Below are 18,924 nucleotides of genomic sequence, written 5' to 3'. Positions count from 1 at the left end.
GAAAGAGAGAAAGAGAAGAAAGGATCACAGAAAAACTTCAGAAATAACCACAAAACAAGTAATAAAATGGGAATAAACTCATACCTATCAATACTTACTTTGAATGTAAATGGACTAGATGGCCCAATCAAAAGATATAAGGTGACTGAATAGATTAAAAAAAAAATAAGATCCATGTATATGCTGCCTACAAAAGACTCATTTTAGACCTAAAGACACCTGCAGATTGAAAGGGAGGGGACAGAGAAACATACCATGCAAATGGATGTCAAAAGAAAGTCATAGTAGCAGTACTTATATCAGACAAAATAAATCTTAAAACAAAGACTGTAACAAGAGACAAAGGAGGACACCATATAATCATAAAGGGCTCTGGGAGAGGAATGGCACCAACCAGCTTCATCTTGCCATATGCAATGACATGGATGGAACTAGAGGGGATTATGCTAAGCAAAATAAGTCAGTCAAAGAAAGACAAATACCATATGATTTCACGCATATGTGGAATTTAAGAAACAAAACAGCTGAACATAGGGGAAAGGAAGGAGAAATAAACTAAGAGGAAAGCAGAGAGGGAGGCAAACCATAAAAGACTCTTAACTATAGGGAACAAACAGGGTTGCTGGGGGGGAGGTTGTTGGGCGGATGGGGAAACTAGGTGATGGGCATTAAGGAGGGCACTTGAAGTAATGAGCACTGGGTGTTGTATGGAACTGACGAATCACTGAATTCTACCTCTGAAACTAATAATACAGTACATGTTAATTAAATTGAATTTAAATTAAAAAATTTAAAAAGTAAAATAAAACTCTAGACTTTAAGCCCCGCTGGTTAAAAGAACTCATGAAGTCCTCAGTTTGTTTCCCAGAGTCCACAGTCTCTCATGGTTCATTCCCAGTGATGGGTATTAAGGAGAGCACGTATTGCATGGTGCACTGGGTGTTACATGCAAATAATGACTCATGGAACATTGCATCAACAACTGGGGATGTGCTGCATGGTGACTAATATAACAAAATAAAAATTAAAAAAAAAAAAAAAAGAACTCATGAAATTTCAGCCCCTCCCACTTTCCAAACCAATGGCTTTGGGGAAACGTTCTCCTTGTATGCTCTTCTGTGTGCTTTCTCTGTTGCCCTTCTCTGTGACCACGGCTCCCTCCCCTTCTCAGCACCTACAATCTGTTTCTCCCCTAAACCACATCTCTGTACTTCCCACCTTCTTTGATGTGGCTTCTTCTCTCCCCTTAGTTGTGGAGTTTGTTCTGTCAGTCTTCAGGTCAATTTCTGGGGAATCGAGGACGATTTGATAGTTATCTAGTTGTGTTTGTGGGACAAGGGGAGCCTCGGGTCCTCCTGCTCCACTGCCATCTTCCTCTCCTCTAAATAAGTTTAATATAAGAAATTATTAAGCTATGATGGGATATGTAAAAAGATGGAAAGAGAGCTCTAGAACATACTCTACGACTGAGGAAATGTATCCAAGAAAGAACAAACTTAGAAGGTTGTTTCAGACGTTATTTAACAGTAATAAAGAAATGCCCTGGATGGCCTAGGTCAGAGCAGGTCTTTCCTTCATTCCTTCATTCCTTCATCTGGGCAAGCAGAAGCATACTTTTGAGGCACAGGTGAGTATAGACTAAAGGGTGGGATTGCAGAGGGAGACAGGACACCCCTGTAGGTACTGCTGGAACTGGGAGCTTACAAAGCCTACCTCTGTGGGAACCTAGTGTATGGTTTGGTCTGGGACATCACTGGCTGCTGCTCAAAATGCAGGTCAAGCAGCCAGCTCTAGAGCCATAGGGCCACAGGCATGCACATATACGAAACTCACAAAATGGTGTGGGAAGTAGAGACCTGGGCTGGGGTACAAGCCTATAATATCTGGGGTCTCTGCTGCTGCCCAAGTCAAGGGCTGGAGAAAGTACACATTTATCAAATGCTGTAGAAAGCTGTGCCCTACCTGAATCTAATATTGGAAAAATCACATTGACCAAGCAGTGGAGAAAAAAAGATGTGCTCTCCGATATCCTGGCCTATAAGCCACCAGAACTAGAAAGGAAAAACTCCTTCCTTTTGCAATATTTCTCCAGTGCTTTCTGCTGCTAAAGCTTAATATACTGGCCGGAAAAGGAAAAATAATAGGTTGATATAAAGTTTCACATAGCAAAAAATAAAGAGTGAACTGAGAGTTGAGAGGAAACACACTGTTAATTAGCACACTCTATTCTTTTAACTATTCAGTTTTCATATGTACCCTTGAACACCCGTTTGAACTCTAATACATCAACAAAACAACCCATGTATTCACCGAACAAGATACAGATCTCGGTCTTAAAAGTAAGTTCTTATTCTTTCCCTAGAATAAGGAAATACACAATTCTAAAAGTAGCTGGCTCTTAATTACTTCTCAAATTCAGTCAGTCACACTGAATATTTGATTTCCTGGAGACTAACTTTTGATTTAACCTCCAACAAGTTGTATATAAAATAACATGGGAAGGGGAGAAAAGAAAATGATCGTTGCACACAAATAAACCTACATATTTCAAGCAAAGAAAAAAGTGCAAAGACACTACATTCTTTTTTTCTGTAATTGGTCAAGAGGTCATAGTTGATAGTCACTACTTCATTCTTCAACCCTTTCCACATTTCCTTTGCTTTCCATCAGCTTAGTTGCTCTATGTTCTTTACCTAGTTGAGTAACCCAAATCTTCATTCCTGAAAGTTTTAAGTTCTCAATTATTCTGCCTTTTTTCTTTTATTCTCCTCCCTTTTCACTCGTCCTCTCCCCTCCCCCCTCCTCCTCCACGTCCTTCTTCTCCTCCTCCGCGTCCATCTTCTCCTCCTCCCCCTCCTCCCCCTCCTTCTTCCTCCTTTTCTTCACTGCACTTCACTATCAATTATGAAAGTACTAAGAGCACTCTCAGAGAATTCCAAGTTACATACATAGTCCTTTTTGTATTGTATAGCAACAACCCCATTTCTTCTCGGTAATGTAGATCAATCACCCTACCCATTAAATTCATTCATTCTCTCTCTCTCTCTCTCCTGTTGGTTCAGTGGCACAGCACCCCAAAATGGCCAGTTGAATCTCATATTCAGTAGAATCCAGTTCAGTGAAATCATTTTTACTCTATCTCATGGCACATTTCCAGATAAACTAGATGATTTATAAAACATTGCATTTCACAAAAGTTCATTGGATGGAAAGGAATACAGAACTGATACATCATCTCTGTCCTTTTTCTTAGCTTTTGCCGGTTCAAGTTCACTCACTGGGGCTTCAACTCCTCACATTTCCTGGTTGCTCCTCACATCCTCTGCAGGCAACCATGTTATTGAACCCAAGTTTGGCTGCCCATTGCTCACAAGGCCAATACTCAAGAGACAAGTTTTGACTGGAAAGGAGTATGAGCTTTATTCAGGAATCTGGAAAACTGGAGAAGGCAGACTCTTGTCCAAAAGCCAAATCTAAGGTTTCTGCCTGTCCCAGCGACTTTTAAAGAGGTTTAAGCAGCTAATGGAGTGCAGTAGTCTGTGACATTTCTCAATTACGTACAGACTTGATGATGCCAGCTACAGTTATCTCAGTGCTCAAATGTTGTGCAAGAAGGTCTAGTTCCTTGGTACCTGGGGGTTGTGCAAGAGTACTCTGTTCTTTCTGCAAAGGAAGGCAAGATCTACAGATGTGCAAAGGGAAGTCAGTAAAGTCATTTGAGTGACCTTCAAGAAAAACATTTTGCTAAAAGATTGCTGAGCTAATCAGAAAGCTGAGGTGGCTTCAAACAGACTTGCTGGCCTCTGTGGCCTGGGAAAGTTCTGGTCCTTCATTCCCCAAGGCCAGTGGTCTGCAAATCTCCAAGAGAGTAAATCAGTTGTCCTTGATTTGTATCAAGGGCCTTGGGTCAGCAAGCAAAGAGTGTGTTAACTTGAAGCAAGTTAACCCTTAAGCCCAACTGGAGTGCTGTTACAACCATGAGGGAAGTCCCCGAGAGAAACACAGCAGCATCCACAGCATGGGTCAGTGTTCACCCAGTGCTGTCCCGCAGCTTCCCAACAACAGCCTGCAGCCTTGCACATCTTCTGGAAAACTGGTGCACATGTAGAGAATGCCCAGTGTTTTCACAACATTTCACACAAGGCATCAAGGAAGCCTAGCTAGGAAGTAGGAGGCAAAGTATTGTTGGGTCACGCCAGTGAGCAATATGGAAGACTTGGAACAATAGGTCAGTGCTAGGATAAGGAGGCAAGGCATCACAATGGTGTGGCCCCTGCCATGAAATCAGTAGTAGATCCCAATGAGCTCCCCCTGCGGGGAAGATGAAAATCTCTCTTCTATGGCTTCCAAGAATGCAGGTGGTAATAGAGGATCTTCCTGAAATGTCTGCATTTGCTTCAAGCAGAAAACCATTCCTGGGAAAACACCGGAAGGCACATACACTGAGAGACTGAATCTACAAACTAACATGGACAGAGCATATGTAATACACTCTGATCTACAATTCTCCAGGAATCCAAACCACAATTTCTGTCTAAAGCACTGGCTCAGAAATTGCCTCATCTTCTAACTTAGGGCCAACCAAAGAAAGCTGAATATGCTATCCAAACTTATCACATAAGATGCCCTTCTCCTATGATAACTGTCTTTCTCAGATTGACATATTTCGCTTAGCATAATACCTTCTAGTTCCATCCACGTTATTGCAAACGTTAATGTTTCATTTTTTTGATGGCTGAGGGTTGCTGAGGGAGGGTTGTGGGGGGATGGGGTATCTGGATGATGGGCATTAAGGAGGGCAGTGATGTAATGAGCACTGGGTGTTATATACAACTGATGAATCACTGAACTCTATCTCTGAAACTAATAATATATCTATATGTTAATTAATCGCATTTAAATAAAATAAAATTTAAAAAATAAAAATAAAGTTTTTTAAAAAAAATGATGCCCTTCTCCTAGTTATACCACCTCCGGCTTCTCCATGCCAACAACATCCAATCAAAGTATGCCTGAACCTTTTCCTTTTTTCTGCTATGAAGTTTTCCCACTTCTCTGCTTGCCTTTGAGTCTCCGCCAAATACAGGAGATAGCGGCTGACTCTTTTGCTATAGCAAGCTCTGAATGAACAGACTCTGTTCTCACGTAGATGGTCTTTGTTTATTTCCACAACTGGGTCTGGCACAGCTTCTCATCAAACGAATAAGCAAACAAACAAATGTGACTTCTTACCGTAATCTGTAACCTATAACTTCTCTTTGCTTGTCATAAGGTCTTAACATAACCTTACCATTACCTGTCTTTTATCCCCTATCTCCCTGTCCTTAACTAATTATTGACTCCAGCCACACTGGCCTTCTTTCTCTTCCTTGAACTCATCAAGCCAATACCCACCCAAAGTACTTGGGTGTGTTGTTCCCTTTGCCTGGATTCTCTCTCTTTCTCGACTCATTTTTTTTTTAAGATTTTATTTATTTATTTGACCCAGAGACAGCCAGTGAGAGAGAGACAAGCGGGGGGGTAGGAGAGGAAGAAGCAGGCTCCCAGCAGAGGAGCCTGATGTGGGGTTCGATCCCAGAACGCCGGGATCACGCCCTGAGCCGAAGGCAGACGCTTAACGACTGAGCCACCCAGGCGCCCCTCTCGACTCATTTTTTAAGAGGAGTTTAAGGTTCATAACAAAATTGAGGGGAAGGTCCAGATATTTTCCATTTACTCTCTATCCCTCCCCACACATGCATAGCCTCCCTATCAACATCTCCCACCACAGTGGTACATCTGGTAAAATCGATGAACATACATTAACACCTCATCCTAAGCCGTAGTTTACATTAGGGTTCACTCTTGGTGTTGTACAGCCTATGGGTTTGGGTAAATGCATATCCATCACTATGGTGTCCTCTGTGCTTCACCAATTTATCCCTTTCCATCTTCCAACTCCTGGCAACCACTGATCTTCTCACTAGCTCCATCATTTTGCCTTTTCTGAATGTCATATAGTTGGAATCAGAGTATGCAGACTTCTCAGACTAGCTTCTTTCATTCAGTAGTATACATTTAAGCTTCCTCGTGTCTGTTCATGGCTTGACAGCTTCTTTCTTTTTAGCTCTACATAATATTCCACCGTCTGGATGTGCCACAGTTTATTTATCCACTCACCTACTAGGGGGCATCCTGGTTACTCCCAAGTTTTGGCAATTATGAACGGAGCTGTCATAAACATTGTGTGCAGGTTTTTGTGTGGACATGTTTTCAACTTTTTTGGGTAAATACTGAGGAGCACAACTGCTGAATTGGATGGTAAGATTATGCTTAGTTTTGTAAGAAATCACCATAACGTCTTCTAAAGCGGGTGTACCATTTTGTATTCCCACTAGCGATATGGGACTATTCCTGTTGCTCCACATTCTTGTCAGTGTTTCTGGGATCCTCCTCACCCAGACCTTCACATGGCTTGTACTTTCACTTCTCTATGCCTGTGTTCTGTTACATTCTCCAAGAGGATACTTACTGGGGAAGGGTGAGGTGCCTGCCAGTTCACCCGTGAGTTGCAACACAGAAGCTCCTCAATTCCTCTTCTGTTCTTGGAATGTGCATTCCATTTGCTTTTTACACTTCCAGAGGCTGCCCTAAGGATATACATAGTCTTGAGATAATGATGTGAAGACCACCTGGAAAGTACATGTGACCAAACCCAGTTAAAGTCTCTATATAAACTTTTAGGATTGGGTGGGTGGTTGTAGAGATCTACTCATTTTGGAGTCTCCCAAGACTAGCCTTAAATGTAACTTCCCGTGCTTATTAAACTTGCCACCTACCAATCTTTAGTGGCCTGCCTCTTTCTTCGGTCTCTTCCTGCCTACTATGTAGATGGGGGCCTGTTTCAGATTATACCTGGGAAGCTCTAGAGGAGCTTGGGAACTGACAATTTGCAAGCCAGCCAGAAGGCCAAAGAAACTAGCCTTGGGAAAGAGTCATTCATAGGGGAAATTCTGAGTTGGCCATTGGCCTCTGTGTTGGGAGTGGTGGCCGGTACAACCTTAATTATGTTCCCAGCCTTGGGAAAGGAGCATCTGTAGGGAAAATCCCAAGTTGATCAATGACTGTATGGGGAGGAGATGGCTTGTATATCACAGCTTATAGATCACTGTATGAATATGACCCCCCCAAAAACACTGGTTACTTTAAGGGGCTCATGTGAGGAACTGTGTATAACACACTGCCACAGGGAAGGGAAACAAATGGCTGTTGCAATGGACTGGCCTCTACTGTTGACAGTTTGACTGGCCACTGATGCCCAGCTAAAGGATAAAACTCATTAGAAAGTTTAAAGAACTGAGACTACAGAAGGGCAAGAAGTTGTCCACTTCTCTGCTACCTTTGGGGCTGGCAGATAAGGTGGAAGAGCAGGATGATAAATGAGAGGCATTAGCGTATTGTTTTGCAAAGCTAGAAGGGCAGAAGATGTCTTGGATTAAGATCCAGGTGCTTTTGACAAAGCCTAATCAGGATGGTAACGGATGAAATCTCTGGGGAAATAATGAGAATGATGAGGAGAATGCTATGGTGGTCGATGAAAAAAAGAAATGCCATGTTCTCTAGCCCTTAATATGAAGGAAAATTTTGAGTATTAACTTCCCAAAACACTCCTAAAAGAAAATTTGCATTCTTTTTCTGTCTTTCAAAGTTGTAAATCTTCTGTCTCCGAAATGTAAACACCCCAGCAGATAACCAGAACACTGCTCCCAGAGTTAAAAAAAAAAAAGAAAAAAAAGGGAGAATGGTACAAAGGTACACTGGTGCAAAATTAGAATTGGGTTTTCCTTCTGTTGAAAGGACAAAAGTCTCTTGTTAAGAGAATAACAAGAAATTGTACACAAAGATTTTTCTTTACTCTTAATGAAATCTGTCTAGAAAACAAAGATTCTGTGTTTAGTCTTTATGAGGTCTTTGATTAGTTAAGAACATTAAGAACACTGAGTCTTCTCTATAAAGGTTTTTTTAAAACTATGTAACTTTTTGCATAGGTTCCATTTTATGGGAAACACCGACAAATAAGAAGTGATCCTAAACTTTCTTTAGAATATATTTGAAATCTAATATATCCTGGTATAACGTTATCAGTCATAATTTTAAAATATATGTCACAGAATACCAAAATACCCTGGTCAACTGCATGATAAGGAAATTTCACCAGATTTTTAAACACGGCCATCTTAAAGTCTTTTGTCACTTGCAAACAATTATTGTTTTACTCTGATGCTGTGGCAAAAAAAAGAAAAAAAAAGTGTTCCTGTAAAAGTGCCTCAACCTTCAGGAAGATTCATGGAATCAAGAAGATTCAAGGAGAAACCTTTGATAGGTTTCTGATAACGAAGATCAATTTCCCTTCTTGTGGGAGGGACAATAATGAGCCTTCCATGTGCTTCCCTAAAGCTACCCGCATAGCCTCACAATATATCATGAGACAGGAACCTGAGACCTGTCCCTGTTCTCCTTGCTCACATCAATAAAATGAGACCACTACATGGATGATATAATGTTAACATGTGAAGCCTTGCCTCTGCTACATGACACTTTGCAGGCTTTGCTGGAACATCTGGGAGGGAGAGGATGGATAGGGAACCCACAGATAAATCGAGGCCCAGGCACCACCATAAGGTTTTGGGGGTCCTTAAGTCAGGTAAGATTCGCATTATCTGAGAAATTGTGATCGATAAGGTGCAAGCTTATACGACTCTAAGAATGTGAAGAAGGTGCAAACCTTTGTAAGGATTTTTAGGGTTTTAAGGACTTTTATTCCCTGCCTGGCACAGTGCCTCAGTCTCTTATACTGCCTGGTAAAGAAAGGGCACAGGTAGGAATGGGGATTAGAGTAGCAACCACCTTTGAGAAGACAAAAATACTAATGAAGCAAATTGAAAACCTAAGCATCTCCCAAGCAGGGTTATTATTTCATTAGATGTGCCTGTAACTCCAGAAGGTATGGATGGCACTGTAGCAGAAACAAAGAAGGAGAGCATGTCCCTAGGATTTTTGTCTGGAAGGGAGTAAAACCCATATACCCCATAGAGCAACAGCTCCTAGCTGTGTATACAGTGCTTCTCCAAGCGGAACCTCTCAAGAAGGAATAAACCACAGTACGTCAATGGCTAAACTCAGAGTGTTTCGACTGGTGATCACTCATGAGCCCTGGCCATTAACCCTGTACACTGACGGTTGGACTAATCTGGACCGTTCTAAAGAGATTAACCCTTTGAATGGGGCAATGGGTAACTGAGGAATGTATAATCATGAATAAACCTTTGTGTGGTCAGGATATATGGAGAGACATTTGAGTTCATCTACAAGAGCCAGAGCCAGTCTTCACTGTTTTTCATATCCTAGCCCATAAGGCATTGACACCCCTGGCCGTGAGGAAGCTAATGCCCTAGGTTGGGTGTAAGCTCTAATAACTGATTCCTCAGTAGATACAGCACATTGGGTGCACAGAAGGAAAGGTCACTGCAGTGCTTTGTTGGGATTACATATTGCCAAGTGCACCAGATTGTCCTTGGAAGTACAGCGACTTGGTTAATACGGTAACAGCATGTCCTATATTTTCTAAACAATTCCCAAGGCTTCTGCCAAAGGAATCTGGGACCATGCACCAAAGTTCCCAACCAGCAGGGGACTGACAAATTGATTACACTTGCCTCCTCCCTCTGAGAGAGGGTCCCAAATATGACTTGGTTTGTATGAACACTGAGTCTGGACTAACCCAAGCTTTCCCTTATTGCCATGCAAACCAGGCTGCTACTGTTAGGGGGTTAAAAAAGCTGAACACCAGGATGGATATCCTTAACAACTAGACAGAGATCAGGAATCACATTTTAAAGGTCATAATATGCAAGACTGGGCAATAAAAGATTAAATATGACATTTAATGGAAGTTCCATCATTCCTATAAGGGTTGGTAGAAAGAAAAAATGGAATATTAAAGCAGCATCTTAAATTATTAACAAGTGAAACCATCTTGGCTGGGTGCACCAAAGTACTGTGCCAGGATTTAATAGATTTGATCAACCAAAAGGGCCTAATGTCAGACTGGAGTCCCTGTTGAGGCACCCAATACCATAAAGGTATGAAAGTCTTGGTAATAGTCATTATCCTGGCTCTTACGGTGAATGAATGTGCTATGTTACTGAGAACACCAAGCTCCATCACCCCTGGAAAAAGGTAAATCCCATTATCTACTGGAACTTAAAATGGGACATTCCATCAGGATGGGTGAATTACTAAGCATCCCTGGAAAGGGGGAAGTACTCATTCTACCCTGGATTACATCGTCTGCTGCAAGCTGGACCTGGTGAAGTGCACTATACCTGGAATGGAACATGCACCACTGAAAGAGGGAAGAAAATCAAGGTTTTAGTCTGGCATATCCTGCCCCCAGTTCATCTCTTTATGCCTGACAGTTCTGCCTCCACTAGCTAGTATGTATGGTATATACAACCAGGTTAAGTTCCTAAAACTGCAAACTTCCCGCTCCTCAAGGCCAGGTGGGCATGTTCTGTTTACCACCGATAATGATCATTTGGCTGCTGTCTTCTTCCCCTGCATTGGCCTGGAGTATGTTACAGCACGTGTAGAAACCTTTGCTAACTTCACCCAGAAAGGTTTAAATAATAGTCAACAGAACCTGTCCTTACTGAACACTGAAATGCCCCTAATAAAAAAAAAAGCTGTTCTCCAAAATAAGATGGCCTTGGGCATTACTACTGCCTTGTAAGAAGGCATCTGTGCCATTATCCAAACAGGATGTTGTATGTTCGTATTTGGTGAACTCTGTTAATGCATCCTCCAATTAATTTATACAAGGATACAAGGGAATACCCTGAGTGATGTGACTCCCGGTCTAGAGGACTTAATAAATCAATGGTTCATATCATGGGGGCTTTTGGTGGAAAAACTGTCACTGATTTTGGGAATTACTGTCTTAATCTGTGTTTTCTCTTACATGAGCCTGTGCTGTGGCACTTGCCTTCAATGCACCCAGCTGCAAAAGGAGCCACCTCTGTGCTAATGAAACACCTTGCTGACTTCTCAGGGCATATTGCGGAAAGGGGCACCTAAGATTGTAAGAGCTGGTCATGAAGGATGGATTACTGGGAAGGTCATTGAGAAGAGGCGACTGCCATTTCACACGTGAGCTGGACTCCAACAACTGAAGATTACCACCTCCACCATCCTTGGAACATGCATTCCACTTGCCCTCCTGCTCCCAGTGGCTTTCCCGAAGACATACATGGCCTTGAGATAACGATGTGGTATTGAGACAATCTGGAAGGTAAATGTGACTGAACACAGTCAAGGCCTTTATATAAACTTTTAAGATGGTTTGGATGGGTGCGGAGATCTCTTCATCTTGCAGTCACTGAAGACTAGCCTCATATGTAAGTTCCCTTGCTTATTAAACCTGCCAACTACCAATCTGGAATAGGTTGGGCAGGTCTCTCCCTGTCCACTGCCGTGTATACGGGCCAGTTTGAGATTACACCTGGGAAGCTCCAGAGGAGCTTATAAACCAACAATGCTAAAAATGCAAATCCTCATCCTTATTAACCTTGCCATCTGGCTTTGTTTTAGATCCTATCACTTATCACTCGTCGGCATTATATTAAATGTCTGGTTTTTAGGGGGTTTATTGTCTGTCTGATTGTAATGTTCAAGTAGACTGAAACCTTGTCAGGTTTTTTATTTAATGGTTATGTATAGGTTCTCATTGCCCAAAACGGAGCCTGACTGGCACAGGACTGGCATTTACGTGAGTACTTCCTTTTTTTTTTTTTTTTTTTAAGATTTTATTTATTTATTTAACAGAGATAGAGATAGCCAGTGAGAGAGGAAACACAACAGGGAGAGTGGGAGAGGAAGAAGCAGGCTCATAGTGGAGGAGCCTGATGTGGGGCTCGATCCCATAATGCCGGGATCACGCCCTGAGCCGAAGGCAGACGCTTAACCGCTGTGCCACCCAGGCGCCCCACGTGAGTACTTCCTAAATGAATGAGGACTGTGAGCACCTGCATTTCTGAGCAGAAGTCAGCATCTAGAATGGATCCCTTGGGCAGTGCGGTCAGATGCAAATACCTTTCCTCTGGAAAGCCTGATCTTGAATGACATAGTGAGAGAATAGGAGAGTCTGTTTCAGACCTGGTGGCTTCCCAGACAGACTTCTGCGTAGGCACAGCATTGTCGGGTTCTGATGCTTCAGGTTAGGAATACACAGGCAGGTGTGGTTTGGAAAGTCCTTACCTGGATCCATGGATAGATCAGTCTGTCAGGAAAAGGAAGCAGCCACAGAGTCCTGAGAAGGCCTAGAGAGGGTGACATGGATAAAAATGTAGGACAGAAAGACCCTTGGTTAGTTATATAAACAAATGATTATTTTCCCCTTAATACAAGCCAATCTCATAGAAAAGAGTGGAAGGAACTTCTCCCCTTAAATGATCTGGGTTGTGTTTGCAGATATCAGAGAATTACAATTATATTACATAAAAAAGATAGTCTGGTTTGCACATTTGTAACAATGGGAGTTTTGCTTCTACTAAGGAATAGATTGAGAGAGCACATACTCTTAATAGTATTTTACCACTACATATGCCAGCAGCTGGAGAAGCAGCTATTCTAGAAGCTGCCAGAAAAACAGAATATGGGGACTGACTGGCCTCCTACCTATTCCAGCTGCTCAGGGTCAATCCTAACACGCCTCCCTTCCCTGTTTTCTCAGCCGCCACTAAAGTTCAGGTCTTATAGGTGCTGGATCATTAATTCCTGACCCTCAATCCTCTCCTTGCTCTGTGCCCCCCTTATCTGATTCAGTCTCCTTTTCTCCCTTCACTCTCAAACTCTTCTAGGGTATGTTCCTGCAGTGTGAGGCTGAGGTCCAGTGAAAATGAGACTCAAAACCACAACAAGCTATCACATCACACCTATCAGAATGGCTATTATCAAAAAACCAAGAAATAACAAGTACTGGCAGGACGTGGACAAAAGGGAACCCTTGTGCACTGTTGGCGGAAATGTAAATTGGTGTGCCCACCATAAGAAACAGCATGGAGTTTCCTCAAAAAAATTAAAAATAAAACTATTAAGAGAGAGTTGGGGAAGATGGCAGTGGAGCAGGAGGACTCTAGGCTCACCTCCTCCCATGAACACAACTAGATAACTATCAAATCATCCTAAATACCCCAGAAATTGACTAAAGACTGACAGAACAAACTCCACAGTTAAAGGGAGAGAGGGGGCTGCATCGAAGAAGGTAGGAAGTATGGAGACATGGTTCGGGGAAAAATGGATTGTGCGTGCTGCAGAGGGGAGGGAGCAATGGTCACAGAGAAGGGCAAGAGAGAAAGAGGAACACAGAGGGGAACACATGAGGAAAACATTTCCCCCAAAGCCATTGGCTTGAAAAACAAGAGGGGCTAAACTTCATGAGTTCATGCAACCAGTGAGACTTAAAGCCTGGAGGGTTCTTTGGTATGTATGTATGTATGCATTTATTTATTTATAAAGATTGTATTTATTTATTAGAGAGAGAGAGACAGTCAGCGAGAGAGGGAACACAACCAGGGGGAGTGGGAGAGGAAGAAGCAGGCTCCCAGTGGAGCAGGAGCCCAATGCAGGGCTCGATGCAGGGCTCAATCCCAGGACCCTGGGATCAGGCCCTGAGCCGAAGGCAGATGATTAAAGGCTAAGCCACCCAGGCGCCCCTAAAGCCTGGAGTTTTAAAGGTGAGTGGGCTTGGCTGGTATAGAGGCCTGAGATAGAGCTGTTCCTGAATAGAAGGCAGGCAAACGACCGGGGGCAAACAGTGTGGAAACAGTGATCTGAAGCACACCTGACACCTGGGGCACACAGTGGGGAGTTATTCACTCTTCTTGCAGTATGTCCTTGAAGAGGCAGTGTTCATGGAGACGCCTCTCCAGGAGCAAAGGAGCCAGTTGATGCCATTTCCCACCCCACCCCCCACCCCAGCATAAACACAGAGCCACCTACGGGAAGCAGTGCAGCACAGACATGGGCTGCCTCACTTGCTAACACCAAAACCCACCCCCCTGCACTCCCACAGGATTGCCCTTCTCACTCAAGCTTTCTCAGCGCCAGCACATGGGCCTCTCCCCCAGAACACCAGCACAAACCCCTGCCCACACCGCATCTCCCAAACAGAGATTTCTGCAGGGCTTCAGTTCCAGTGGAAATGTATCAGGTCCCATGTATCAAGCAGACTTAAAGCACACTGAGTTAAAACTTGCCACGTTCAGGCCAGGGACCAAACACTGCACACTGCAGGAAAGGGAATCTTCTGCAGATGACTGGCTGAAGGATAGAGCAGCCAAAACACATAGCAGACAGCACACCAAGCACACTCAAGAGACATTTTTTGGTTTTTGAGCCCTGAAGTGCCAGGCACTGGGCACTATCTGACCTCCTCTTCATAAGGCCATTGCTTTCAGGAGCAGGAAACATACCTTGCTTTTCTAACACAGAGAAGGCAGAGACTTAGAGAAAAGGCCAAGATGGAGGAATTCATCCCAAATGAGATAACAAGCTAAGGCCATGGCCAGAGATCTAAGTGAAACAGGTAAGTAACATGCCTGATGGATACTTTAAAGTAACAATCATAAGGATACCTGTGGGCTTAAGAAGAACAGAAGACATCAGGAAGACTCTTTTATTTAAATTTAATTAATTAACATACAATGTATTATTCATTTCAGAGGTACAGGTTTGTGACTCATCAGTTGTATATAATACCCAGTACTCATTACATCACTGTGCCTTCCTAATGTCCATCACCCAGTTTCCCCATAACCCCCACCCACCTCCCCTCCAGCAATCTTCAATTTGTTTCCTATGATTCAGAGTCTCTTATGGTTTGTCTCTCTTTCTGGTTTCCTCTTGTTTTATTTTTTCCTCTCTTCCCCTATGATCCTCTGTTTTGTTTCTTAAATTCCACCTATCAGCGAGATCACATGATAATTGTCTTTCTCTGACTGACTTATTTCGCTTGGCGTAATATCCTCTAGTTCCATTCACGTCATTGCAAATGGCAAGATTTCATTTTTTTTGAAGGCTGAGTAGTATTCCATTGTGTATATATACCACATCTTTATCCATTCATCTGTCGATGGACATCTGGGCTTTTTCCATAGTTTGGCTATTGTGGACATTGCTGCTATACACATTGGGGTACAGGTGCCCCTTCAGATCACTACATTTGTATCTTTGGGGTAGATCCCTCATAGTGCACGTGCTGGGTTGTAGGGTAGCTCTATTTTTAACTTTCCGAAGAACACCCATTCTGTTTTCCAGAGAGGCTACTCCAGCTCGCTTTCCCATCAAGAGTGTAAGAGGGTTCCCCCTTTCTCCACATCCTTGTGAAAATCTGTCATTTCCTGACTTGTTAATTTTAGCCATTCCGACTAGTGTGAGGTGGTATCTCATTGTGGTCTTGATCTGTATTTCCCTGATGCCAAGTGATGGGGAGCATTTTTTCACGTGTCTGTTGGCCATTTGTGTGTCTGCTTTGGAGAAATATCTGTTCATGTCTTCTGCCCATTTCTTCACAGGATTTTTTGGTTTTTGAGCATTGGATTTGATAAGTTCTTTATAGATTTTGGGTACTAGCCCTTTATCTGATAAGACATTTGCAAATATCTTCTCCCATTCTGTCATTGTCTTTGGTTTTGTTGACTGTTTCTTTTGTTTTGCTAAAGCTTTTGATCTTGATGAAGTCCTTGTTGTTCATTTTTGTCTTTGTTTCCCTTGCCTTTGGGGACATGTCCAGCAAGAAGTTGCTGCAGCCAAGGGTGAAGAGGTTGTTTCCTATGTTCTCCTCAAGGATTTTCATGGATTCCTATCTCACATTTAGGTCTTTCATTCATTTTGAGTTTACTTTTGTGTATGGTGTAAGAAAATGATCCAGTTTCATTCTTCTGCACGTGGCTGTCCAATTTTCCCAATACCATTTGTTGAAGAGACTTTTTCCATTGGATATTCTTTCTTGTTTTTTTGAAGATTTGTTCACTACATAGAGTTCAGAGTCCATTTCTGGATTCTTTATTCTGTTCCATTGATCTATCTGTCTGTTTTTGAACCAGTACCATACTGTCTTGATGATTACAGGTTTGTAATACATCTTGAAGTCTGGAATTGTGATGCCTCCACCTTTGCTTTTCTTTTTCAACATTCCTTTGGCTATTCGGGGTCTTTTCTGGTTCCATACAAATTTTGGGATTATTTGTTCCAGCTCTGTGAAAACAGTTGACGGTATTTTGGTAGGGATTGCATTGAATGTATAGATTGCTCTAGGTAGCATAGACATTTTAACAATATTTGTTCTTCCAACCCATGCACATGGAATGTTTTTCCATTTCTTTGTGTCTTCTTCAATTACTTCCATGAGTGTTCTGTAGTTTTCTGAGTATAGATCTTTACCTCTTTGGTTAAGTTTATTCCAAGGTATTGTATGGTTTTCGGTGCAATTGTAAATGGGATCGATTCCTTAATATGTCTTTCTTCTGTCTCACTGTTAGTGTATAGAAATGCAACTGATTTCTGTGCATCAATTATATATCCTGCCACGTTCCTGAACTCCTGTATGAGTTCTAGCAATTTTGGGGTGGAGTCCTTGTGTTTTCCACAGAGTATCATGTTATCTGCAAGGAGTGAGAGTTTGACTTCTTTGCCAATTTGGATGCCTTTTATTTTTCTTCTTTTTGTTGTCTGATTGCTGAGGCTCGGACTGCTAGTACTATGTTGAACAACAGTGGTGAGAGTGGACATCCCTGTCATGTTCCTGACCTTAGGGGAAAAGCTCTGTTTTTCCCCATTGAGGATGATATTTGCTGTGGGTCTTTTGTATGTGGTTTTTATGATGTTGATACATGTTTCCTCTATCCCTACATTGTGGAGGGTTTTTATCAAGGAAGGATGCTGTACTTTGTCAAACGCTTTATCTGCATCTATTGAGAGGATCATATGGTTCTTGTCCTTTCTTTTATTAATGTAGTGTATCATATTGATTGATTTGTGGATGTTGAGGCACCCTTGCAGCCCAAGAAATAATCCCATTTGGTCGTGGTGAATAATCCTTTTAATGTACTGTTGGATCCCATTGGCTAGTATTTTGGTGAGAATTTTGGCATCCATGTTCATCAAGGGTGTTGGTCTGTAATTCTCCTTTTTGGTGGGGTCTTTATCTGGTTTTGGGATCAAGGTAATGCTGGCTTCATAGAAGGAGTTTGGAAATTTCCTTCCATTTCTATTTTTTGAAACAGCTTCAGAAGAGTTGGTATTAGTTCTTCTTTAAATGTTTGGTAGAATTCCCCTGGGAACTTATCCAGCCCTGGACTCTTGTTTGTGGGGAGATTTTTGATTACTGCTTCAATTTCCGTGCTGGTTATGGGTCTTCTCAGGTTTTCTATTTCTTCCCGTTTCAGTGTTGTAGTTTTTACATCTCTAAGAATGCATCCACTTCTTCCAGATTGCCTAATTTTTTGCCATATAGTTGTTCATAGTATGTTCTTACAATTATATTTCTTCAGTGTCAGTTGTGATCTTCCCTCTTTCATTCACAGTTTTTTTTGAGTCCTTTCTCTTCTTTTTGAGAATTCTGGCCAGGGGTTTATTGGTCTTTTTAATTCTTGCGAAGAGCCAGCTCCCACTTTCATTGATCTGTTCTACTGTTCTTTTGGTTTCTATTTCATTGATTTCTGTGCTAATCTTTATTAATTCTTTTCTCCTGCTGGGTTTAGGCTTTATTTGCTGTTCTTTCTGCAGATCCTTGTGCATCTGAGACCTTTCTTGTTTCTTGAGACAGTCTTGTATTACTATATACTTCCCTTTTATGACTGCTTTTGCTGCATCCCAAAGGCTTTGAACAGTTGTGTTTTCATTTTCATTTGTTTATGTGAATTTTTAAAATTCTTCTTTAATTTCCTGTTTGAGCCATTCATTCTTCAGCAGGATACTCTTTAACCTCCAAGTATTTGAGTTCTTTCCAAATTTCCTCTTATGAGTTCCAGTTTCAAAGCATTGTGGTCTAAAAATATGCAGGGAATGATCCCAATCTTTTGGTACCAGTTGAGACCTGATTTGTGACCCAGCATGTGATCTACTCTGGAGAATATTCTTGTGCAATCGAGAAGAATGTGTATTCCTTTGCTTTAGGATGGAATGCTCTGTATGTATCTATGAAGTCCATCTGGTCAATGTGTTCTTCAAAGCTCTTGTTTCTTTGTTGATCTTCTGCTTAGATGATCTGTCCATGGCACTGAATGGAGTGTTAAAGTGCCTTACTAGAATTGTATTATTATTGATGTGTTTCTTTAATTTTGTTATTGTTTTATATAATTGGCTGCTCTCATAGTAGGGGGATAAATATTTACAATTGTTAACTCTTCTTGTTGGATAGACCTTTGAAGTAGAATATAGTGTCCCTCTTAATCTCTTATTACAGTCTTTGGTTTAAAATCTAATTTGTCTGATATAAGGATTGCCACACTAGCTCTCTTTTGATGTCCATTAGCATGGTAAATGGTTTTCTACCCCCTCACTTTAAGTCTGGTGGTGTCCTTAGTTCTAAAATGAGTCTCTCACAGACAGCATATTGATTGATCTTGCTTTTTTATCCAATCTGATACCCTGTGTCTTTTGACTGGGGCATTTAGCCCATTTACATTCAGAGTAATTATTGAAAGATATGAATTTAATGCCATTGTATTACCCATCAGCGAGACTCTTATCATAGAGATAAAAGAGATAAAAAAGAATCAGAGATGACGAGTGCAATATATGAGATTGGGAACAGGCCTGATGAGGGGAGAAGTTAAGACATCAGAGGAGTAGGGGGACCCTAAGCTTGTCTCAGCCCTCAAACAC

At 41.9% G+C, this 18,924-nt stretch overlaps 1 protein-coding gene across 2 annotated transcripts in view; it reads right to left on the bottom strand.

Annotated features, from left to right (window-relative positions):
* Positions 1–18,924, bottom strand: part of SEPTIN14 (septin 14) — a 112,019-nt gene that overhangs the window by 83,982 nt on the left and 9,113 nt on the right. For both annotated transcript variants that reach the window (XM_087868534.1, XM_045786094.2), the window contains exons 2-3: positions 12,295–12,356; positions 6,512–6,629 (exon numbers count right to left, since the gene is read on the bottom strand). The gene's annotated coding sequence lies outside the window, so the exon portion shown is untranslated. The remainder of the gene's footprint in view (positions 1–6,511; positions 6,630–12,294; positions 12,357–18,924) is intronic.

This window comes from Ursus americanus, chromosome 2, assembly GCF_024610735.1.
Source record: "Ursus americanus isolate L20-20 chromosome 2, mUrsAme1.1.p, whole genome shotgun sequence".
Lineage (NCBI taxonomy): Eukaryota > Metazoa > Chordata > Mammalia > Carnivora > Ursidae > Ursus > Ursus americanus.
Note: the sequence above shows the minus strand (reverse complement) of the source record. Positions and strands in the feature narration are given on the sequence as shown.